Source organism: Pteropus alecto, unplaced genomic scaffold (assembly GCF_000325575.1).
Source record: "Pteropus alecto unplaced genomic scaffold, ASM32557v1 scaffold72, whole genome shotgun sequence".
NCBI classification, from domain to species: domain Eukaryota; kingdom Metazoa; phylum Chordata; class Mammalia; order Chiroptera; family Pteropodidae; genus Pteropus; species Pteropus alecto.
The window spans coordinates 23439057-23465088 of record NW_006436811.1 but is presented as its reverse complement, the minus strand read 5'-3'; the positions used below and the strand labels follow the sequence as shown (position 1 = coordinate 23465088).

At 33.6% G+C, this 26032-nt stretch overlaps 1 protein-coding gene and 1 pseudogene across 1 annotated transcript in view; both read right to left on the bottom strand.

Annotated features, from left to right (window-relative positions):
- Nucleotides 1-26032, bottom strand: part of HS6ST3 (heparan sulfate 6-O-sulfotransferase 3) — a 606078-nt gene that overhangs the window by 309744 nt on the left and 270302 nt on the right. The window lies entirely within an intron of this gene.
- On the bottom strand, nucleotides 19729-19846 carry LOC112481456 (annotated as a pseudogene).

Here is a 26032-nt window from a genome sequence, read left to right as displayed (position 1 = left end):
GGCTGATGGAATCACTGAACCTTTACATCTCTTATGGAGCCTACTGAGATATAGGCAGAGAGAGGAAGTCTAGATTCCTGAGCTCAGCACTTGGGGAGCAGGGCTTATCTTTCCTCCCTGCTCTGGGCCTGAAACTGCATTCCCAATTTGGGATACAACTCATCCAGAGCTAATTCCACAGCTCAGAACTCAGTGAGAAAGACAGAAGAAACAATTTAACGTAAATCTATATATACAGTCAATCCTCATTATTTGCAGATTCCACATGTGCAAAATCAACCACTTGCTAAGATTTATTTGTAATGCCAGCATCAGTACTCATGGTGCTTTTGCCATCATTCAGACATTATGCTCAGAGTGGCAAATATTTTGAGTCAACTGACAAGCACATCCCCAATTGAGATTGAACAAGAGAACACTCTGCTATCTTGATTCAACTCTCGTACTATAAACAAGTGTCTTTTTAGTGCTCTATTTAGTGCCATGTGTTTTTACATTTTTGTGCTTTTTGTTGGTAGTTATGCTGCTGAAAATGGCCCCCAAGTGTAGAGCTGAAGTGCTGCCTGGTGTTCCCAAGCGCAAGAAGGCTGTGATGGGCCTTACAGAGAAAATATGCATGTTAGGTAAACTTCCTTTCAGGCGTGAGTTATAGTGCTGTTGGCCTTGAGTTCAAAGTTAATGAATCAACAATAAATATTAAATAAGGTATCTTTAAACCGAAATACACATAAAACAAAGTTGTGTATTGATCAGTCGATGAAAATGCTGTGACCAGAGGCTTGCAGGAATCTAAACCTGAATTTCCCCTAGGAGCAATTAGTATTCACTAATTCAATGTTCACAGCAACTACCACGAATAACTAGACTCTCTCTCTCTCTCTCTCTCCATACATATGTTATATATGTGCATATATACACACATAAACACATACATATATGTATATATGTGAAATTGACTATATATACACTTATATGTATATTGTTATACAGATGTTATGTTACATAATGTTATATTTTTTCCTATCCTGGACCCTGTATACATCGTAGTTAACAAAACAGATATGGCTCTACCTCTTGCGGGCCTTAAAGTCTAGTAAAGGAGTAAAATATTCATTAGCAAGCCCCTCTGGGCTACTAAATTGAAAGCCACATTCTCTAATCAGCTGCATCAGTAGTAAAACTTGATGTGTTTATCTTCACTGTTCTATTCCCCTCTCTCAGCTGGCTAGGAAATAGGGCAAGGAAGAAGAGTGCTGCAGTAGAATGTAAGCTCAGTGGAGCAGGGATCTTTTGTTTATCTTACTATGAAACACAGGTACCTTGCACAGGTACCTTGAATAAATGAATACATTTATTGATCTAATAAACACACGAGCAATCGGTACCTGTAAGAAAAGGGAGCAGAAGCAAAATGCAAAATAAAACCACGAAATGGATACACTTATCTAATAATTCTTCTTCTAATTCCTGTCCCCTTGCTAAGAATTTCTGAACGTGTGCTGGCAGCAGAAAAGTTACCCCATCTTCTGGTGATAAGCAGGCAGGCAGGCCCTCTCTAAGGGACAGTAGAATTTAGCAAATGAGCTATCCAAAAAGAACACTTCGCTAGTTTAATGTTCTAAGGAAGGATTCTTCTTTGTGCCTACCTAATAACTTTATGTTCTCCAATCAGTCAATTTATTGAATTCAGTTGCTCAATAAATTTGGCTTGTATAACCAGCAATGAAAATACTTTGATCAATGCCATTAATTAAAAAAAAATCCATAAGATGTTTTTGTTGTATTTTTATTCATAACACTATGTTTATTGACTATAAAATTTATATCACTGAAGCTATTAATCTTTGTTTTGGGCTAATGGGGTGAACCCCAATCTAACCTTGCATGTAACTAAAAAAATTTAAACAGGAAAATATTTTTTTCAATTAACTGCAAATAAATTTAATGCATGCATCCCAAGATACTGGCAACACCAACTGGATAAGAAGAGGCAGTTTGGCCCGGTGCCATTTTGCCACTAACTAAAAAAGCTAAGGACTGCTCTGCAAATCTCCTAAATAAAAAAGCAATCTAGTTTCTGGCAAGGAGATCAGCAATGGCCATTTTATATAAATGAATCTGTCATGATTTCATTTGTGCACAAGCTCGATCATCCAAAATAGCAGAAACAGCAGGCTGTGGTGTGGCTTTTCTTTATCTGTTTTTGATAGACTGCTTCTCCCTTTCCTGCCCCAAATGATGACTGCCATCGATGAAAAACTATACTGTAAAACTGCAAGAAAATTATTCTCAATTTTAATAGTCAACTAACTTACCAAAGAGAAATTGTATCTTTTGTTAGGGCTTTACAGATTCCTAACACCAGATCAAGTAAATGTGATCTTCCCTTTATATATCTTCATCAAAATAAGATAAGTGGAGTATGACAGGCTATAAAGCACATTCTTACATTCTTTGCTTATTGGTATGCCCACCTGTTCCAGATCATTTGCAGGGCTGCCAGTAACAGAAGGAAGTGGCATAAATGAAACATGTCTTTTTTCAGTAGGATTCTCTTGCAAGATCCACAGAGAACATCAACCATTATTTTCTAAAGCCAATCAAAGGTCTTCTGTGCCAATATGCACCTCTCAACAGCCATGCAAGCTGGTCTTATTTCCCCAAACTTTGGCTATTCCAGTCACATGGTGCCTAAGCTGCTTCATTAAGCAGAATCAGCAAAGACAGAGTTCAGAAATGCTGTGCCCTTCATTCCAAGTAAAAGCAGAGCACTTTATTTTTCCTTTCCTTCAAAAGGCAATGAAAATTGTAGCTTAGCAAGAGAATAGTGGAAGTGCATAACTGGGCTATGACAGGCTTAAGGGTTGTGTTATACTGTGTCCTTTTCATCAACACAACTTGGAGGCTCCTCACTAATTCCTGAGATTTCCAGGGAAGGAGTAAGACGACTCTACCTCCCTCCCCTTCCTCATCTGCTCCCATCCCATCTGTACTGAACATCGTGTTCCCGGACAACTTCCCTCAGGAACCATAATTTTCTGATTAATGATACACTGTGAGAAGATTCAAAATGGTTGAGCAGGTCATCCCATTCCCTAAAGAACCATAATTGTAAGACAGCAATATCCTAGCCAGAATTTTTTGTTATGTGTAAAATGTCCTATTTTTAAATCTACTTTTTTAGAGTAGTTAATTATTATAACTAGGGAGGCTAAGTTAAGAAAAACAACATATGTTAACTCTTCAAAATATATTTTTATTTTTATTTTTTAAAGGGATGGAGAGTTTAATGTCTTGCTCAAGTATCACAGGGTTCTAAGAAAGGCTCTATCACTTCTTATAAAATTCTTATACCATTTTTTTGAAAACTTAAGAGTCACATTTATGCAAAATGAAAATTGGCCCATATTCATTCCACAAGAAGTAGCACTATATGTTGAGAAAGAATTCTAAAACATGAATCAATGAATCTGAATTGAATCTGAAATCACTAAACTAGATAAAATTTGGATTTGAGTAAATATACCTCTTTGTACCCCATATTCTGCATACACAAATTAAAAATCAGATGTTAAGATCCCTTCAAAGTCTAAAGTCCATTATTCTAATCAGCTAAGGATCAATATGAATAAAAATCATTTAATTGTTTTATTTAACACTTAGTAAACCATAATAAAAAAAAATTTCTCTCTGCAGGAGTGCTCTATGTGAAAATTTTATTTATTTTATCTTTTTGCCATATAGTTAACAATATTAGTTTCAGGTGTACAACATAATGACTCGACATTTCTATACTTCACAAAGTGATCACCATGATGTCTCGTAACCATCTGTCACCATACAAAGTTATTACGATATTATTGACTATGTTCCTATGCTATACATTACATCCCTGTGACTTATTTATAACTGGAAGTTTTTACTTCTTTATTCCCTTCACCCATTTCCCAACTCCCTCCCTTCTGCCAACCATTAGTTTGTTCTCTGCATCTCTGAGTCTGTTTATGTTCTGTATTGTTTTTTCATTTGTTTTGTTTTTTAAATTTCACATATAAGTGAAATCATATGGTATTTATCTTTCTCTGTCTGAATATGTTACTTAGCATAATACCCTTTAGGTCCATCCATGTTGTCACAAATAGCATGAATTCATTCTTTTTTACGGCTGAATAATAGTTCATTATATATATGATATATAATACTCATATATATTATATATAACATCTTTATCCATTCATCTATCAATGAAAACTTAAACTGCTTCTATATCTAGACCATAGTAAATAACATTGTAATGAACATAGGGGTGGATGTATCTTTTCAAATGATTGTGAGTTTTTTTCTTAGGATAAATACTCAGAGGAGAAGTTGTTAGATCTTATAGTAGTTCTATTTTTAATTTTTTTAGGAACCTCCATACTGTTTTCCATAGTGGTTGCACCAAATTACAATCCCACCAACAATGCACAAGGGTTCTCTTTACATCCTTGCAAACACACTTTGTTGTCTTTTTGATAATAGCCATTTTGATTAGTGTGAGGTGATATCTCATTATGGTTTAGATTTGAAGTTCTCTGATGATTTGTGATGTTGCATATTTTTTCATCTATCTGTTTGCCATCTGTATGTCTTCTTTGGAGAAATGTCTATTCAGGTCCTTTGCTCATTTTTTAATCTGATTTTTTTTTATATTGAGCTGTATGAGTTTTTAAAAATATTTTTTGGATATTAATTCTTATCAGATATATCATTTGCAAATATCTTTGGTAGGCTGCCTTTTGTTTTGTTAATGGTTTCCTTTGCTGGGCAAAAGCTTTTTAGTTTGATGTAGTCCCACTTATTTAATTTTTGATGCCCTTGCCTAGGAGACATATTCAAAAAGATATTGCATCTTAAGACCAATGTCAAAAACTTTACTGCCTATGTTTCCTTCTGGGAGTGTTATGGTTTCAGGTCTTACATTTAAGTCTTTAATCCATTTTGAGTGTATTTTTATATGGTGTAAAAAAAGCAGTCCAGTTTCATTTTCTGCATGTATCTGTCCAGTTTTTCCAGCACCATTTAATTAAAGAGACTGTCTTTTACCCATTGTATATTCTTGCTTCCTCTGCAGTAGATTAACTGAACATATAAGCACGGGTTTACTTATGGGCTCTCTATTCTGCTTCATTGATCTGTGTGTCTGTTTTTGTACCAGTATCATACTGTTTTGATTACTGTAGCTCTGTAGTACAGTTCAAAATCGGGGAGCATGATACCTCCAACTTTGTTCTTCTTTCTCAAGATTTCTTTGGTTATTCGGGGTCTTGTGGTTCCATATAAATTTTAGTATTACTTGTTCTATAAAAATTGCCATTGTAAATTGTTAGTTCTGTAAAAAATGCCAGTTCTATAAAAAAAAAATTGCCAGTTCTGTAAAAAATGCCATTGATATTTTAATAGGGATTGCATTGAATCTGTAGATTGCTTTGAGTAGTATAGTATATAATTTAACAATATTAATTCCTCCAACCTATGAGCACAGTATATTCTTCCATTTATTTGTCACTTCTTCAATTTTTTTCTTCAGCGTCTTACATTTTCCAAGTATAGCTGTTTCACCTCCTTGGTTAAATTAATTCCTAGGTATTTTTTTGATGCAATTATAAATGGGATCATTATCTTATTTCTTTTTCTGATTGTTCATTATTAGAGTATAGAAACCCAACATATTTCTGCACATTAACTTCGTATCCTGCAACTTTACTGAATTCATTTATTAGTTCTAATAGCTTTTCGGTGGAATTGTTAGGGTTTTCCATACAAAGTATCATGTCATGTGCAAATAGTGACAGTTTTACCTCTTCCTCTCCGAATTGGATGCCTTTTATTCCCTTTTCTTGTCTGACTGTTGTGCCTAGGACTTCCAGTAATATGTCAAATAAAAGTGATGAGAGTGGATATCCTTTCTTGTTTCTTATCTTCGGGAAAAAGCTTTCAGCTTTCAACCATTGAGTATAATGTTAGCTGTGGGTTTGTCATATATGGTCCTTATGCTGAAGCATGTTCCCTCTATACATACTTTGTTGAGAGTTTTTATCATAAATGAATGTTGCATTTTGTCAAATTCTTTTCCTGCATCTATTGAGGTGATCATATGATTTTTATCCTTTGTTAACGTGGCGTATCACATCGATTGACTTGCCAGTATTAAGTCATCCTTTCATCCCTCAAATAAATCCCACTTGTTATTTTATTTTTTTAAAAATTTATCTCCTAAAATGATTAAAATATCTTATTTTTTAAAGGTATGACTAAATAAGGCCTTTAGTCAAGAGTTTTAGAACTGTAACAAGATCAGCAAAACTCACCATATAGGTTTAAAGAGACATTTAAAGTCTCTGTCTTAGTTTTGACTTTGCCATCCTCTGAACGAAATTTGGCTATAGCCCAGTTCAATTTATGTAACATTTTGTTGCTTGTGTTTAACATAATTGCAAACAAGACATGCATTCATAATCGAAACCTAAGCTCTAATGGTATATTTTTCATCTCATCAAAAACTAGCTATAGAAAGAAAGGAATTCCACAATGGGTTTTGGTAAATCAAATGATAAACAGCAACAGTAATCAAAATTATTGACAGGACAAGTGAATTAAGCACATTAGCTGGTAAAGTTCTAGACTGATGATGTTTGCAAATCCTAGGAGATGGTTTTAGACCCCAAAAGCAAATCATAACAATTATCACATGATATATATTTAAACCTTCCATATCCACCAGATATTATAGTATTTGCTCAGCTGCAACCTAAGCAAATTCAGGAAGGATTTGAGAACTAAAACAAAACCAGACATGTAGGGAATACCTGAATGCTGTTAAAATTAAATAGTAGAAATTTCTTCTGAAAATAATTTTGCTGCAATATCCTCTGTAAATTTTCAAACTTAATATTCTGTAAGACTTAATGGATAGTTTAAAAATTCTTAAGTGATATTGCATAAAATAATACATTGGTTTTCTATCTCTTTCACCCCCGATGTTCTTCCCTGACCACATTTACTAAGCCTATGCTTCATGCCATAATGGTACCAGTTTATTTTCTGCTCATTCTAAAGATAAAATTGGTGCTGTAACCAATTAAATTTTACTCTGTGTATACCCTTTCACTTTATTTCCAAATTGTTTTCTGAAGTGTTCAAGGTATTGTTATTCACAAATCTAAGAAATATTTTGACTAATCAATAAATAATATTCATGAAGAGATGAAACAATACTGAATTTAAGGCTAGAATCTCACTTTTCAATTAAAAACAATGTCAGCTGATAATGAGAGTGAAACACAGAAAGCATCTATTCAAAAAGGCTCTTCAAATTAGAGAGGACTCACACAACATGCTAACGTGTCTATGTGTCTGCAGTGCATTGACGGACATACTCTCTGAGCCTAAAACAAAGGCAGTATATTATTGCTCTCAGGAGTAGATAGAAAATAACAGAGAGAGTGATTTGGAAAAAAATGAGAAGAGAGGAGACTGCATGAGAGTTCTCTTTATATTTCATTCATTCTTTCTTTATTCAATTGTTTATTCAATAAACATTTATTAAATGCTATGTCTAAGGCTTATATTTAAATGTATATTCATATACATACATACATACACACACACACACACACACACACACACATATACACACATATGCAGTTGGCATTAATGTAATGGCTAGGTAGAAAGCCAGAGGAGAGTAAAGGCAAATAGGGGGATTATTTTATAAACTATATAAATATCTAACCAAAGTACCGTATAAATTAATAATAAAATAAATTTAAAAATAAAAAAAAATATATATATACATATATATACATACATATGCAAATACATATTCCAAAATGGAAATTTGTAAGTGTTAATGGAATTTATTTTCTATAAAAAAATAACTATCTCAAACTGTGCTGGATATATTTCTATTGAATGCCTATAAATTACTGTATGAAAGACATTCATTTGAAACCATCCAATACTTTTCTCATATGTTTTCTCTGTGACTTTTGACCCTCTTATTGGGAAATTTCCCTTATTTATGACTTCTATAATAGATTCTCTTGATTCTCCTCTTAGCTCTCTGGGCATTGCACCTGGACCATTTCTATTCAAGAATCTTTTTAATCTTTCTTATTTTCTAAATGCCAATCTTTCTCACAGTTATATTAGCCACCCTCTTTTCTTTACAAAACATCTCCCTATGATACTCTGTCATTCCACTCTCAACTTGGAATCTTTACCTCCAATCCAGATCATCTTTCAGGGCCCCACAGACATTGCAGTTTACTGCTGGACCTCTTTAGAGGCACCTCATGCCTGCGCCATGTGCACCACCTTTTCTGTTCCCGAATCTGTTTCTCCTTCTACATTTCCTGTCCGTATAAAGAGTCCCACCATTACTGTGTGACCTAATCTGGAAACTTCAAGTCATCTTAATTTTTCCTTGCATTCACCCCTCTCTTATTCAGTTTTCATCTAATCCTTTTGTTTCTATCACTCTTTTACATTTCATATTCATCTTCCATCCATCCCATTGCCACCACCTATGTTAACATCTTTATTATTTCTCACTATAATTTCTGCAATATCTAATGGATGGTCCTGCCTCCAGTCAGATTTCCCATCAATTCATCTTCCAGGTTGGTAGTGAAGTGGCCTTCCTACAACATAAATCTTAGTGTGTCACTCCTGTTCTGTACAACCTTAATTGGTTCTCATATCTTACAAGAAGAAAACTCAGTTCAATACAGGAATTGGACCTTGTTCACTCCTTTCACTCCTTCCATTCCCCCACAATCTTTTCTGGCTACCGTCTAACCAATTCTTGCATTCCTGGAACTTGCTATATTATTTCGCCTATCTGAGCAGTTACAAATACCTTTCCTCTCCTTAGGATGTTCTCCCCATTTCAGCCTATTTAAGTCCTAAAAGATTTTCCATGAAAAGTCTTTGAGTCCTGTCTCTGGCTAGAAGCATTCTTCTCTGCAACCACCTGTTCCCTAACTAGAAATGGGGGCACTGGAGAAACAAACAGCTTCCTCACTGTTCCAGATGGCTGTATAACAATCTTCACTGAATGTTTGGGAGATTTGTTTTCTACTCTTCTCCAGATGAAATCTTTTGCCTTTTATTCATTAAATTTTGAAAATGGTTAATATCATCAACATACAGATCTTTCTATAAAACTTTTTTTTTTTTTGCTTGTTCTAGAATAACTTACTATGCATCTCAGTTTTACCCTTGAATTCTAGTTGGCCTTCACTTGATTGTTTCATTTTTAGTTTTGGGGTTTTGTTTTTTTTTTTGGCTTAAATTCCACCGTGATGGTTTGTGTATTCTCTGAAAGCGAGGTAGAAGAATTAATCTGGAAATTTATTACTAGCTATGAGCACCAAGTTTCACATAAAATTTCAAATTGTGTAGCAAAGCATTTCTCACAGAATTAGTTTTATTTCCTATCATTTCTTAATTATAGTGAATTTGGAAAATATGACCTTCATAACATAACTAGTATTTGACCACCATGATTAGCATTTAATGTATTTATTTCTAGACTTTTTATATATCTATATTTATATTTTAACGAGGTGATATTATCTGTATTATTTATTGAACAGAATGTTACAAGGCACTTCTTGTATCATTAAATATTACATCTAAATGCGGCTAAGTAATATTCCATTGGCTATAATTGGAGTAATTTGGCTAAAATAATTATAATTAACAAACCATAATTTAACACTTTCCTATAACAGACATTTAATTTTTTCCAATTTTTTACACATGGAGGTAGTACTGCAACAAATATCCAAACAGTATATTCAAGTATTTTTATCCACAATTTCTCCCCAGGACAAAAACTTTTAAAAAAAATCATTATCAATTTGATAGATAATATGAGGTATGAGGTATCACATTATAGCTTTAATTCTTTATTTTTTTAGTTTTTATTTTTATTTTATTGAATATCAGTAAGGTTGCACATGTTTTTACATACTTATTAATTTGTATTTGGAAAATTACTTGTTCATTTCTTCTGCCCATTTTTAATTTTGAGATTTGGATTTTTCTTATTGTTTATATTATAATATAATAGATTTTAACCTACTGATGGATATTTTGTTTTTCACAAATTACCATTTGCTTTAAAACTTTGTGCATGATATCTTTTGATTCTTTTGATTTCTAGAAGCAATAAATATTTATGTAGTAAAAACCATCATTATTTTCATTGTTGTTCCTTTACTGCTTTTATTTATAGAATATCTTTCTATATATGGATATGAGGAAAATATTAGCCTTATGATGCTTTTATAATTTTTTCTTTCTTTTTTTTTTTTTACTCCTTAAACATTTGACTTTAATCCATCTGGCATTTATACTGATATGCTGTTTGTGGTAGAAATGGAACTTTTTTCTCCACTAAAATTAACTTCATTCCTACTTATTAATTAAACCTTTATTTTTACACTTGTTTTTAAGACCATATTATCATGGGCTACTTTCTTTTGTATAATAGATCCTTTTAGAGCTTTCAGTTTCTAAACTTGTTTTCAGGTCTTACTGATTTTGTGTCCTTGAATAAGTCAGTTCACTTCTTGATGTCTAATTTCATTATCTGCAAACAGAGCTAAATCTACTTGCAGATCATTTTAAAGATTAGAGATGATTTATATGAAATGCTTATCGCAGCACACGGGAAGTGAAAAGCACTCAATAAAAAGAAGTTCCTATTTATTGTTTTATTTTTTATTGATCAATATCTCAGAATTTTATGCCAGTACCACAATAACAAACACTTTTGAAATTTACCATATGTTCTGATACATCACGGGGAAACTCTGACATGTTTACTTACCACATAAGACTAATTATCAACAATCTCCACCCAAGAGTCATAAATTTAACAAACACTGGAGCACCTACAATGTACTAGAGACACTATATTAGGCACTATGGGGAATACAAAGATAAATGAGAAATAGGAGTGCTATTAAGTATTTTTCTAACCCCAGCTTGCTTTTGTTATGCACAATGTAAATGCAATATTTATTTATTCAACCAAATATTTATTAACACCTGCTATGATCAGACACCGTGTGAGGGGCTGAATATAAGCATGGAGTATTCTAGGGTCTAGGATCCCCCATAAAAATCTGACCCTGCATATGTCAGATATGAACAAATATCGTCCATTTGGAGAATTCATTGAGATAATTTCCCTTCTCCTTCATGAAGTTTTCCATGCTTTCCCCATTAGAGGTCATTATTGTTTACTCAATTTTGTCTCGTTTTTCTTCATCATTCTTTTATATAGCTCAGGTGGCATATTCCTCTGGCCTCCCAGAACATTTGCACAAATTTCGATTACAGGATTTATGTCTCAATACTGTGTTTATCTGCATGTCTCTCTGTCACTCAATCCCCTTTATATTCTTTCCTCCTGAAGGTCAGAGCTTTATCTTTTTCACCTTTACATCCCTAGGAAATTACTATCTATTCAATAATGAGTACAGAGCAATGATGCTCAGTTTCTTTCCTCATTTAGGATATGTTAGTTGAATAAATTTATCATATCACATCTCCCACTTTAGCTACGTGTATATTTATACAATGTGCTCCTGGTTGGAAAATATTTTTTCATTCATTTTTGTATATGGAACTAGGCCATGTTGGTCTTCACATCGTGAAGCATAAATATTGTACTTTATTTATACACAATCTACTTTGAAATATAAATATTGGTCAGAGAATAGAACATATTTATTGTTATCAGCATTGAAAACAATGTTAAAAATTCCAAATATTATCAGTGTTGAAGTTTTAAGTTGTTACTAATCTTCCCTGAATCCTGAGGCTTGAAATTTTATTTAACTACTAAAATTCTTATCTCCATCACTTACCAGAATTTTGTAATTTTCTTTTATCATTTCACTCGTTACACAAATTCAACATTATTTTTGAATTTTTCAAATGTTCAGGTCTTAATCCCCATCGATAATTGTAACGTAAATTCCGTAGGGACAAGGACAATTTCTTATTATGCTTTACGTGTCCCACAGCAACTAGCACAGTGTCTTGATCTTCCTAGGTCATCAAAAGTCTTATTTATCGATTTAAGTAATTAGCACTTTACTTAGGGATATGTTTAACAGATTACCAAACTGAATACAAACTACGCAGCCAGGTGTTTCAGAATCAATTTTGTTTTCAGAACCTCAAAGCGCTGACTTATTTATTCAATAAGTAATTTTGAGTACGTGTAAGATATTGTGCCAGATATGGGGTATAGAATATAATCATCTATTGAGTTCCAAATATGTGCTCAATATTGGGCACTTCATTTGTTCTTGCTTATTTAATCATCACAATCCTATGAGCTAAATATCATTATGATTCCCATTTCACCATTAAAAAAAGGAGTGGGAGGAAGCTTAATAAAGCTGCCTAAATTTAAACAGGCAGTGAATAACTAAACAAAGATATGATCCCAAACTGTCCAAGGCCTTAACCATTACTCTGTACTGCCTATAGATGTATATAAGAATTTACCAATGAAAAGATAAATTATGGTTTATCTTTTATCAGATGAAATTGATAGAAACTTTATAAATAGCTCTCTCCTTTTAAGCTTAAAATTTCACCATAAATATTTTGTTTCAATATTAGCAAATTATTACATTTCAATATTAACAAATAAACCCATTTCAACATTCCCTGGATTTAAAGTCAAACACTATAAATGATATAACTTTTTTATAAATCACTACACTGTAGAATGTTAATGCAAATACCTAGAGGCTGAATGAAGGATAATTATTAGGATGCAGTTTTCATTAAAAACAATAAAACTATATTTAACATTTAATATTACAAATGCTAATGTACAGTTATATATGTATCCTGTCTACAGAAAATGCCTAATAAATGTTGACCTAATGAAACAACATGAAAAGAGAACACAGGAGATTTCCTCCACAACATGCCCAAAAAAGAGTATGAACTGTGCCAAATCAAAAACCTATTCAACAGTAACTTCTGACAACTAAAGATTCTAAACACCTGATATGCACCTTCATCTAACTCAAAGATCTACATTCTCCGCACTCCCAAGGCATGACAATATGCTATGCTTAAATAAAGTGTCAGTGTTCCTCTTTTATATTTTACAATTCTTTGACCTAAAAAGAACACTTGCATTTTTAAAGATCAAGCCTTTCCAAAGAAAATTGAGAATAAATATAAATCCAGTTCCTACCTTACTGTTAGATTCGTCTACATTGAACAGCTTCCTGGTTGTGAAAAATGCAAATGATAGCTAAAACATTCTGTTAATTTCAAAGTTTCAATGCAAGATGGATTTACACAGCACTTTGGTGTTCCAGTTTATAGCTAACGAATACCACTGCTATTTTCACAGACATGAAAACAAACTAAACACTATAAAATAATTTCATGAAGCTAAGTAAAATGTACAGGACTAGGTAATGGTTGCATTCACTAGTATTTGAGAAGAAAGAAATCAGTATCATTGAGCCTAAGAATAATAGTACAAGGTCTTATATTGTTCAAAATACTAGTTGAATATTTTATGTTATTTTTCATATTAAAGAGGTCATAATTATCTATGTGTGATAACAGATTGAATAAAAATATAAAATCGATTAGAAAGGGCTGAAATTGTAATTAAACTGAATTAATCCAAAATCAACACAATAGTATAATGCCATTAGTGTTCCAGCTCCTTAAACAGATGAGGAACCTAGAGTAAAAGAATTACAAATTTCAAAGAAATTAATCATATAGCTGAAAAGTGAATTGGGAAAAAAGTGTTCAAACTTGAGTTCAAAAAGTGAACAAACTTGAAAACTGTATTTTCTATCGCCCTCAGTTTCCAAAGTTTAAAGTTTCCCTTTCTTGCTGGAAAAGTAAATTGATTCAAAATTTAGCCCTGAGAACTTATGAATTTCAGTCTCTTTAAAAAGTAACTAACGACCACACCAAAGGCACTTGCAAGAAAATGTGAACAATCCTCTGAAGTCCTACTGTTCTTCCAAACTTGTCTCTCTCTGTACTGTCAGGCCTTTTAACACCAGTAAGAAACAGTATGGAACAGTCATTCCAAAAATTCCTGTCTTGCTATGTTATAGGCAATTTTTTGCATAAGAAAGGCAATTTATACCAGCAACAGAGGTAGAAAATGTAGCACCCTGTGGATGTACTTACTATTTAAGAAAATGGGTTTGAAGAATTCTATCTTAAAAGATCATTATTAAGAAGTACTCAAGAGGTAAAAAGCTTCTGAAACAGATCTGATTCCATCAGCTGATGTTCTTTGTGTCTAGAAGCCAGGTTTGGTGTCAGATCCAGCCGGTACAAAAATGAAGAGAGATGGATCCTTCTCTCTAGGAGTTCCCATCAACCATGACCACACATGGTAACAACATATTGCCACATGTAGCAATACTTCATATCATTTATCCTCCCCAAAATAAAATCATTAACATTTGCTAACATTTCAAATGCAAATCAATTAAAAATTTACACAGCTATCTTTAAGAACTAAGTTTTCAAATGTATGTACAAATGATGACGTACATGGACATCAAATATAGAAAGAGCCCTAAACTTGGGAAAAAGAAAAAATACATATACAAAATTTGGCTACTCAGATGTTTTCTTCCCTTGGGTCTCTCTGAATATAGTACCACATTTTATTACCTGACTTCTCTTCCCCTTGTACTCTACTGTCCTTACTTCACTGTGGCTCTAGTGAGAGGTGTTGGCTGCATTGTTGCTATTTTTAAGGTGCTGAGCATTTGAGAGCTTCTTGACTTGTTGGCCTGATTTGGCATTGAAGAACTTCCCAATATTTCCTTCCAAACTTTTCTTCCTGTATTGCTCTATAAAATGTGTTCCATTCCTCTCATGACACAATCCTCACTTATTCTTATTTTTTTCCCAATCCTTCATCATACTGACAGATGAGTGTCTGCAACAAAAGGTTTAGAAATATATCAGCCCACTCTTTAAAATGTTAACTAATTTCTCTCACTGTCAAGTAAAGAGGAATATTGAGCTGGGTCTTTCCAGGACAGGTACTTCCTCCTGAGAGCATATTAAGGCTCTTTTGGAAACTATCTTAAAAATTTTGGGTCACACAGCATCGCACTAAATTGTATCCTGGGGGCATATAAGGCACTGAGCAGCCTCCAAAGGAATTCATCTTATTCCTAGGGAATAGTTTCTCTCCCACCAAAAAATAATGTTATTTAAAATAAAATAATTGGAGGATGAGATCACCAGTCTTCTAGATGAAATCTGGAAAAAAAGTTGAGTATTAAAAGGTATAGACTTTTAGAAATGTTTTATAATTGAAACTCCTCTTTACATGAACAACAGAGGCTGAAAGAAATCACTATTGTACAGAAACAGTTCATTTTAAAATAAATCAATTAGAAGACATTACTGAAGACAAATAAAAACATCAAGATATTTCTCATTTATATTCAAAGCTAAGGATTAGAAGAACAACCCAATTACTCACCCAATCTGCCCATTTAAGAACCTGTCAACTAAAGGGATTAATATGCCTTATGTTTATGGAATTAGGGGCAGCTCTGTCACAGTCTTTGCCTGAGAGCCATTAACAAACACATTTTCTAAGTACGTATTAACGTTTCTTAGCTGTCACTACTGTAATGACCCTGATACAAGCTAATGAAAGTGTTCAAATTTCACAGTTACATTATTGTACATAGAAGGTAATGCACCCCCTCCGAAAAAGAGAGTTGCTCCCCCCACCTTAAAAAGCAGTTGTTGCAAATATCCAATTCATAGAAACTAATTATTCTTATATTCTCACAGGGATTTTTTTTTCTCCTCGAAGAGACAAATTAAAACAAGTGTAAGAAGGAAATGATTAAGTCACAAAAGTGTAAAAATGTAGAGAGCTACATAATGTAGAATCTGAGTTACTGGTGATACCATATGTAGCATCTGCAAATGATTATCACTCTCAGATGGTAGCAACACCTGCTTTGGCTCTGGTTTTGGTGTGAAACTCTGAAACAAAGGTATTGATACTTTACTGAATCTATTTAGGATAAGTAAAGCACTTTGGTAGTGATTTCCTTCCTTTGACAAATGGAATAAATACAAAATAAATGTGCTATGTGTACACAAAGAATTTAATTGTTATGTAAGTATTCAAATCACATAAGAATAATCAATAATAAAAACAAATTAAAATGGCAAAATACTTGAATCGACACTTCACAAAGGAAGATGTATAAATGGCCAATAAGCACATGAAAACAAGCTCTTCATTATGAATCAATGAGGAAATGGAACTGAAAACTATAATGTGATCCCCTTCATGCTCACTAGCATGGCTGAAATGGCAGAATGAGGTCAACAAGGACATGGAGCAACTGGGAATCTCACACATTGCTGGTGAGAATATAAAAATGAGAAAAAACCATCTTGTAAACTGTTACTTTCTTGAAAAGCTAACATGCATTTAACTTATATCCAGTGATTCCATGCCTAGGTGTTAACAAAGAGAAAGGAAACATGTATCCACAAAAAGATTTATATAAGAATATGCATTGCAATTTCATTCTTTAGAGCTCCCAAACTAGATACAACCCAAGTATTCATCAATAGGAGAATGGATAAATAAGTTACATATTTATATACTGCAATAACCTTCAGCAATGAAAAGGATTGAACTACTGACAAATGCAGCAACATGGGTGAATGTCAAAACTACAATGCAGAAGAGAAGCAAGATATAAAAGAGTGCATGCTCTGTGATCCCATTCATCTGGAGTTCTATAACAGCAAAACTAATCTTTGGTGATAGAAAGAAGAATAATTTTTTTCCTCTGGGAGAAAGTATATTGATGGCAAAGGGGCACAAGGAACTTTCTGGGGTGACATAAATGTTCTATATCTTAACTGGAATATAAATAACACAAGTGTATACAGTTGTCAAAGGCATCTAACTGCACACTTAAAATTGTGCATTTTATTGTATGTAAATTATGACTCAATAGACAAACACAGGCCTAAGAATGATGTCACATTAATAATGACCACATAAAATCACCAAATGATAATAACTAAAACTTACATAGTATGCATATATGCCAGGCTATTCTAAGCAGCTTGCATTTATTACCTAACTTCATCCACCTAACAATCTTACGAGGTAAATGCCATCATACCCATTATACAGATGAGAATCTTAGAGGCTAGAAAACTGATCCAAGGTCTTATAGCTTGTACATCCATCTGTATTTTATCTAGACAATTAATAAATATAAGCATATGTTTATATCAACTTTAAAGAGTCTTAAGTAGCTCGGAGAGTTTGAGTTGATGAGCTCTTTAATACACATTATTACACAAGGCTATATGGTAATAAAAAAGTCATTATAGAGTATTTCTGATTCATGAATGTGCATGCTTGTGACAATTATAGGTCTCAACAAAAAAAGCTATATGAAACAGAAAAATAATTTTTACCAATATCCCTTGAGTGTATTTCAGGCACTGTCCTGTAAAGGCAAGACAGATGTGTGTAGCTCTGCTAGAGTTATTAATTTACTAAGGGACATCCAGCAATGGTATTTGGGGCCTGTTAGAGCTGACATTTTAAATGGTGGCTCAGATGATGAAAAAATAAATAATGCTTATTAAGTCTGCACTGACATCCAACTTGGAGGGCTTAGAGGGTGGGACACTGTTTCAAATGATCCATTTTGAGTTAAAAACAGAATGATAACTCTTACCAGTGGAGTGAAAAAGAAAACAGGGAAGGAAAGGGGAAAAAAACCATAAGGTTCAAAAGAAAAGGAAAGTTTTTTGTCAAAAAGGTAGATGAGGTAAAAGGGGTCAAATATGTGGTGAGAGAAAGAAATCTAACTATGGGAGGTGAACATATAATGTAAATATATACACGCCTTACTGTTAAAAATGTACAGCTGAAACTTACCGAATTTTATTAACCAATGTTACCATAAAATAATTAATTAATTAATTTAAAACAAAAACCAAAAAACAGATTGCCAGTAAAGGTAGTATGCAGCCTCTTGCATACTGTTCCGGTTTTCACACCATTTTAATTACTTTGGCATCTTCACTATACTTGCTTAATATAATTAAACACTTAACAATCAATATAGTTTAAATTAGAGATACTCAGTTTTGGATTTAAATAATTTCATTCCACATAGGTGTGCTTGAAAAATACATATATATATTTCTTCATTATCTTGCAAATTAATACTCTGGGGCTGAAAACCAAGAGGTAGGTTACTCAGGAGGAGGAGAAAATGCTCTAAAATCTAGATGGAATATATCTCAAGGACATTACAGTGATACACACACACACACACACACACTGATTTAAGGAGAGGAACAAATCGTGTAAACCACAATATGTTTTCCTGCTCCCAAGTTTGTCAGAGAATTATGCAACTCTCCCAACTGCAAAACCATAATGCCCTGTGCTGCTGTATGGATTGTCCTTCAGTTACGCAGTCTCATTGCCTCTTCTCTTGTCACTTATTCCCTGTGGCCTTGTCTTCCCATGAGCATCCTCTTCCTGATATGTTCCTGTTATTAGGTCTCTAATTACAGCCATTACCAACTCCCCAGTTCCCATCAACTGTAATAAGTTCCTGTTATCATTCCTCTAATTATATCCATTATCCACTTCCTTATCCACACTAACCAATTAATTAATTAATCAGTTAACAAACATCAACTTAATATCTATCAAGGTACAATACTAGATACTGTGGAGGATAGAAATTGGTATATGACACTCTTCTCTAGATTCAAGGAAAATATTGTCTATTTAGGGAGTCAAGAATCTGAGTGTCTGAGAGAGTGTGTGTGTATGTGTAATTTCAGCACTACCAAACCAAAGGGAGCAATTCCAGTGTGTTGAGATGAGCATTGAAAAGACAGAGGACTTGAGCTTCTTTGCCTGAAGGAAGAGTGGAGTTCAGACTCCCAGAGAGTTATGCAAACAAAACTCAGAGATGAACATAATAAGGCCAGCTTCCCTTGAAAAGAAAGTTTGAGTCTGGAGCTAAACAAGGCCAGATCACTGAGGAAAGACCTTAAATAGCATGGGGCAGAGTTTTTACTTATTCGATAGACATAATGAGTCATTGACTCATTTAAATCTTGTATCTTCTAACAGCCTACGCATAAGTAGAATTATTAAACTTGGGTCCCCCAATCCGAAGTCAGAAGCCAATCTATTGGTAGCCCTTAAGAAGAGAGATAGCATGACTAATGGGACCAGTCAGTGGACATGGGTGACTCTTGGCTACCTCCACGCCTATTTCCACTCTGACAACTACTGATCTTCTGTAATGGGTATGGGTTGATTGAGGCCAAACATGAATGTATTCTCTTTGTATTGGTACAATGCAACTTTAGGCATTTCCTCACCTATAAATAAACAACATAAGAAATATTTATATAAATTAAAGACCTCTTTCAGGGCAATCTGATAAAAATCTCAGTGAAAATTTCAAAATGTGCAAGGATAATGGAATGTAGTGTAAAGGTGATTCAATTTTCTCATGAATTTTCTTATAAATTTATTTCTCTATAAAATAAAAGAGTTAGACTAGCTTTAATATCTCTTTAAATCTAAAAGGTGTTTTTTGGTTTTTTTTATACCTATAGAACCGGTCTTCCTAGGTGGTCTCCCATCCAAGTACTAACCAGGCCCAACCCTGCCTAGCTTCCGAGATCAGACGAGATCGGGCGTGTTCAGAGCAGCATGGTTGTAGACAAAAAAAAAGGGTCTGTTTTATATCTGCGATTTCACTCATATTTTAAATCTGTTGATAATTAAAAGGTATTAATAGTCCTTTAAAAACTTAAGAAACTAGTTTTTATTTGGCTCTAATTACAAATTAAATGCAAGATATACCTTAATATATTAATGTGGGAAAAATGGGTCAAATTAGATAGGTATTCAGAAACTTAAATAGACGTGTGTATTAGTTATCTATTGCTGTGTAACAAATTACCACAAATATGGTAATAAATGTGGCTTAAAACAATACACATGTATTATATGGCAGTTTCTCAGGGTCAGGATTCCGGGCACAGCATACGGCATCCTCACCTCAGGCTCTCACAAGGCTGGAATTATGGTGTCAGCCATGCTGCATTCATTTCTGAAACTTGGTGCCTCTTCCAAATTCAAGTGGTAGTTGGCAACATCTAGTTCCTGAGGTCCCTATTTACTTGTTGAATGTCATGTGAGGGCCACTCTCAGCTTCTAGATGCCATTCACACTTCCATTCCATGTGGTCCTCTCCACTGGCCTTTCACAACATGTCAGCTCACTTCTTCAAGGCTAGCTGGAGAGTCTGGCACTCCCATCTGTTCAGACAAAGCCTTACAACATAACACAACATGTCCACAGGAGAGACATCTTATCAACTTTGCCAAATCTTATTTGCTAGAAACAAGTCTCAGCTTTCGCCCACTGCTCAAGGGTAGTGGATTATACAAGGCCATGAGCCATTGGGGGTCACTTTAGGGTGTGTTTTCAAAATGTAAAATGCAAAACAATTGTGTTACTACAACCTAACTTCCTTCAGTCAATTAAAATATACATAAGTGGATAGTTAAGAACTCAAATGAGAAAGGAGGGATGCTATTGTAAAACTTTCTTATAACAGTAGCTATGACAAGAACAAGAGTAGAAAGCACATGTTCATGACTTCTAAGTAATGAGCACTGTACACGTTATTACATTTAATAGTCACAAGAGGTCTATGAGGTTGAATCATTATCCTTATCTTATAGTAAGAAAAGAAAGGCAAAGATAGTTAAGTGGCTTGCACAAAATCACACAACTACAAAGTAGAACAAAACACATTAATTTAGTTTCCTATACAAAAGCAAAGGGCATATCTAGTAGTTTTATAAATCTAGTAACTAGATTACTCGGCAAATAATAATAGCCTTAATCCTCAGTTTTCTCATCTAAAAAATAGGGAAGATAATGATATTTGGTCTAGAAATCTCCTAAGGTCAGTAAGATAAAATGATAATAAAATATATAAAGCACTTTACCCAAACTGACACTTAGTAAATGCTTAAAAAGTGGTATCATTGCTATTCTATTTAAGGTCTGTGTAAACTCTAAAGTATTATACACATGAAAGTACAGGCAAGGATGCTGAATTTAATAATCTTTTATAATTTGTTTTAATTAGCAGGAAATTTTTAGGATTCTTTAGTACTAGCCCACTACTTTTCTATTGTTAAAAGGCCCTCAAGGAATAAAGAGAAATACATATTTTATCTATCTTTCTGTAGGAGAAGCAATAAAACTATCTTATCCACAAATAACTTGAAATGCAAAAGACATTTTAACAATTCATATTGGTGAGTCAAATAAGTGGAGTGCTTACATGCTTGATAAGAATGTTCGAGTTAGCCTTTGTTAAAATGTAAAGTACTAAGATAGATAAAAATGGATTATTCAAAAGAATAAGTAGATCAAAGAAAAATAAGATATTCAGAAATATTTAATAATATGGTCATAACATTACAGGACATTATAAAAGGTAAGTCATCCTTAATAAGTCTACAACGTGCTTTAAAATTAGATACCTATATTGTAAATTGGCTAGTCTAAAAAGGCAGATATTTCTAAGACCAGCAATGACTGTATATTTCTCCTCGAATTGTTTGTCTTTGCCTTTACCATATATTTGTTTTTCATTTTTAATTGCTTCTAATCAAAACAAATGTCATTATTTATAAGTGTTGATTTACCATAGGAGAAAGTCACAAATAGGATACACATTGCTTTCCCAACAGCCACCTAACAGGACAGAGGCAGGAGGGACAAAAGCAGTGCTGAGACGATAAACGTCTAACAACTCATCTCTGGGGAGAAAACATGTTTGTCAATTTCAAGCTACCAGTAGAATACCACTGATCCTGAGATGGAAATAGGTGGCTCCAGCATACCACGTGGCCCTAGTGGAAAGGTTTAAAGGAAGCCATCAAGAAAATATTAAAATTCAGCTTAATGTAATATAACCTGTATGTCTATATTCTGAGGCCTTGAAATTTCCAAACTAGACTGGGCAGGATTACTTTGGGAAGACTTCTAGAGGAAGAATAGCATTTTTCAAAGGGAAAGACTGAAAGAAATTACTGTAATTAACCACACTACATATATTCTATAAATGTTCTCTTAGTAACCCCTGATTAACCACAGAAGGTAGGAGGTATCAGTCCCCCATTTTACCGATAAGAAAACAGAGGTTCAGGCAAACATCCTTATAGCTAGTAAGTGGTAGATCCTTCCATCCTTTCCTCCCTTCTATAGCTCTTTCCTACTTTTCTTCATTTCTTTTTCCTTCCTTTCTTCCCTCTCTCTCTCCCTCCTATCTCTTATGGCCCTCCTTTACTAAATATTCTAGTGTTTACTATACTCAAGACAGTGTGCCTAGAATGAAGTATATAAAAGCAAATAAATAAATATTTTAAAAATTCTACCTTTAAGGAGTCAACAATATTGAATCTGGAAGATGGCGAAATCTAGACAAACAATAAATGTAGTTTTAATGAGATAAGTGCAATAATAGCAATGTGAATAGGAAGACTGAGTTAGAGCACATGAGGTGGGATTACTACCTAAGTCAGTATTCAAAGTCTGGTTTCTGGATGCTTTCTGTAAATGCATTGTTAATGGTAGTTTGGCATGCTGGGAGAAAAGAACACATGGGACTCAAAAGAGAAAGAGAATACATATTCGTATTATAACAGCAGACTTAACACTAGCTCTCCTATTTAGAATTGAGAATAGAGGTTAGTTTGCTATTAAAGATAAATTTGGAAGATGTGGAACGTATATACAATGGAGTATTACTCAGTCAGAAGGAAAGATGATATACTGCCATTCATGACAACATGGATGGATCTTGAGATAATCATGTTAAGAGAAACAAATAAGATGGAAAAAGTTGAGAACCATATGATTTCACTCAAGTGGGTTATAAAACCGAAAGGAACAAATGAACAAGACAAACAAACAAACAAACGAAAACTCATAGACAAAGACAACAGTTTAATGGTTGCCAAAGAGAAAGGGAGAGTGAGGAGGTAGATAAGGGTAAAGAGGGTGAACTATATGGTAATGGTAGACTAGACTTTGGGTGGCGAACATACAGTGCAACATACAAGATGATGAATTATCGAATTGTACACTTGAAACCTATATAATTTTTTTAACCAATGTCATCCTAAAAATTTAATTTAAAAATATAAATTTGACTTAACTAGTTTGGCTTTTTTATAAAAACAATTGCTAGAAACTTCACAGAGATGCTGTAACACCTCTCTTTGTTGTTCTTCAGAAGTATGTACTAGAAAAATTTTTTACAATAGTATTGTTATGACAAAAACATAATTTATCATTTAACTCAGATGCTAAAAAGAATAGAGCTAATAAATATCTTCCAAATAATAAAAGTGCATTAGCCAAAAGCTTTCCTTTTGAGAAGGCCACAAAGCAATAAATGAACAAATGAAGACTTAATAGAAAGATCTATTTGTTGTAAACAGAGAGAGGAAGTGATATTTTAATGTTTTAGCCACTTTCATCACTTAACTTTTTTCTTACAGTTAATAAAATAATAAAATTTATCCATTTGTTTTCACACAATATAGAAAAACTGAATGCTTTTGTATATTTAATATTGTAATTTTCTCACCTTGGTATATACATTTTTCCTTAAAAGATCTAAGCCTCACTTTGTACAAAAACGAGTGAATTTGCAGTACCCTAATGCTATTCTATATCACAGTACTAGACAACGTACCATAAGGCAGGGAAAATTCAAATAATAGGACCACATTCTAAGCTTTTTATTACAACGATTATAGGCAAGAAGCTTTATTCATGTCTTTCTTCATGTTCTGTACAATGAGGACTATACAATTTTATACAAACCATTTTTCTATCAGATACGCAGCATCTCACCTCTAAAGTTAATTTATCAAACTTAAGGCGAAACTTTATAAAAATGGTACCACGTTGATTTAAAAGTGAGACTATAAAAGACAGATGAGCCTCTACCCTGTTGAGAATTGAAACAGAAGCAGGACAGTAGTTAAGACTGGAAGAGAAGCTTAATCCCTTGACAGAGCCTGAAAGAGTGGCCATATCCCCTTATCCCAGACAAGGGTGTTAGGGTCCTAAATACTACCGAACTCCTGATTACCAGTCATAGCCATTCCACTCTAGAATAAAGCAGTCTATTTGATGGGAAAGCCCTCCTCTCAGTAGGCCTTAGGGCCCACAAGAAGAGCTGTGAAAAAGTTCAAGCAGTAAAGGAGCCACACCTACAACCAGACATCTGGTTCACCCTGCTTCCTCAGTGCACATAGTAGAGAGGGGAAGGTAAGAGAGCTCAGAGGTTGTAATCTGCCAAAAGAGGTTGAGAATATTGAAAGAAGCATGTTTCAGTTTCTCTGCATTTCCCTACTCATTTAAAATTGATACCTTATTAAAAAACTTCATAAGACATATAACTAAGATCATTCTTTCTCCATGATTACTTTCATTATTGAACAATTTCCTCGTATTACAAGCCAGAAGTGGTCTCCAGCATCTGGGATGCCAACCTAGTGACTTCGACCACTAATAGGATATCTTAGCCTGTTTAAACTTTGGCTGGCTCATTTTCCTCACCCCATCCCTAAAATTTTATTTTTAACTTGTAAGTTCATGACTAATATTTTATAAGGATTAATAGGAGATTTTATTCTTGCTGTCTTTAAACAAGCCTATCCCCCTCCGTTGTCCCAGGCTCAGCAGACTAAATACTTTTTTCAAAAAGCAACTTAACATATTCACTATTACAACTAAAAGAAGCCACACATTTTAAATTCTTAAAAGTGCTTAGCTAGTCCTTCTTTAAAAAGTGAAATTATCAAAAATTTTACGGGCGAGAAAGTAACCTTTTTTATCCAAAAATATCTACTTGTCTATGAGCATTATTTCAAAATTTATAGCATCACTATGAAAGTAATAATTACTAAGAAAAAACTCAGTCTTTAAAATTAAAGGGAAGAAATTTAATGTATTTAAACCATGCACTTCTTAAGTGTTTATACATTTTACAGCAAATCTTCACACACTTAGTAATTTCTTGGATGATTACACAGCCTCCTGTCTGAGATCTCCCTAGGTCACCCCCTTGGCTAATCTCACCCCTTTACAATCCATTCTCCACACTGGAAGCCAAGTAATCATTTCAGAACTCAAATATGCTTACATAACTCCCATGTTTAAAATCTCTGAATGAGTTCTTTATATATTTTTGATATACTCCCTAACCAGAAGTATCATTTGCAAATATCTTCTCCCATTCAGGTTGGGGAGGCCAGAGCTTGAACTTGGTCTTCAACGCCTGATTCCTTTCTCTTCCTATATACCATGCTAAATCACAAGTGTGCCTTAGTACTTAATCTGAGAATATGTAAACTACTCTTATTTCCAAAAAGGAATTTAAACATATTTCTTCTTTGAGACGGTGGAAATGAAATTCTGTCCCCTCATGAATCATTAAACTTGAGGGGGAAGGAAAGCTATGAATGCAATTGATTTAGTCATTTAGACTTCCACCTAAATATTAGAATGAATTCTCATTATTCACAATAGTTATGTTCTAAAAAGTCACTGTAAAACACACACTGCAATAGCAAATATTGAATCACTGCTCCTAGGAGAAAAACAAGGTTAAGTTCCTATGAGCCTCTGAGCACAACATTTCTATCAACTAATCAACACATAACTTTGTTTCATGTGTGTTCTTGTTTAAAGACATCAATTTATATATATATATATCTATATATCTATATATATAGATAGATATATATACACATATATATGTAGATATATGTGAATACATATATTCACATATATATATCTCTATATATC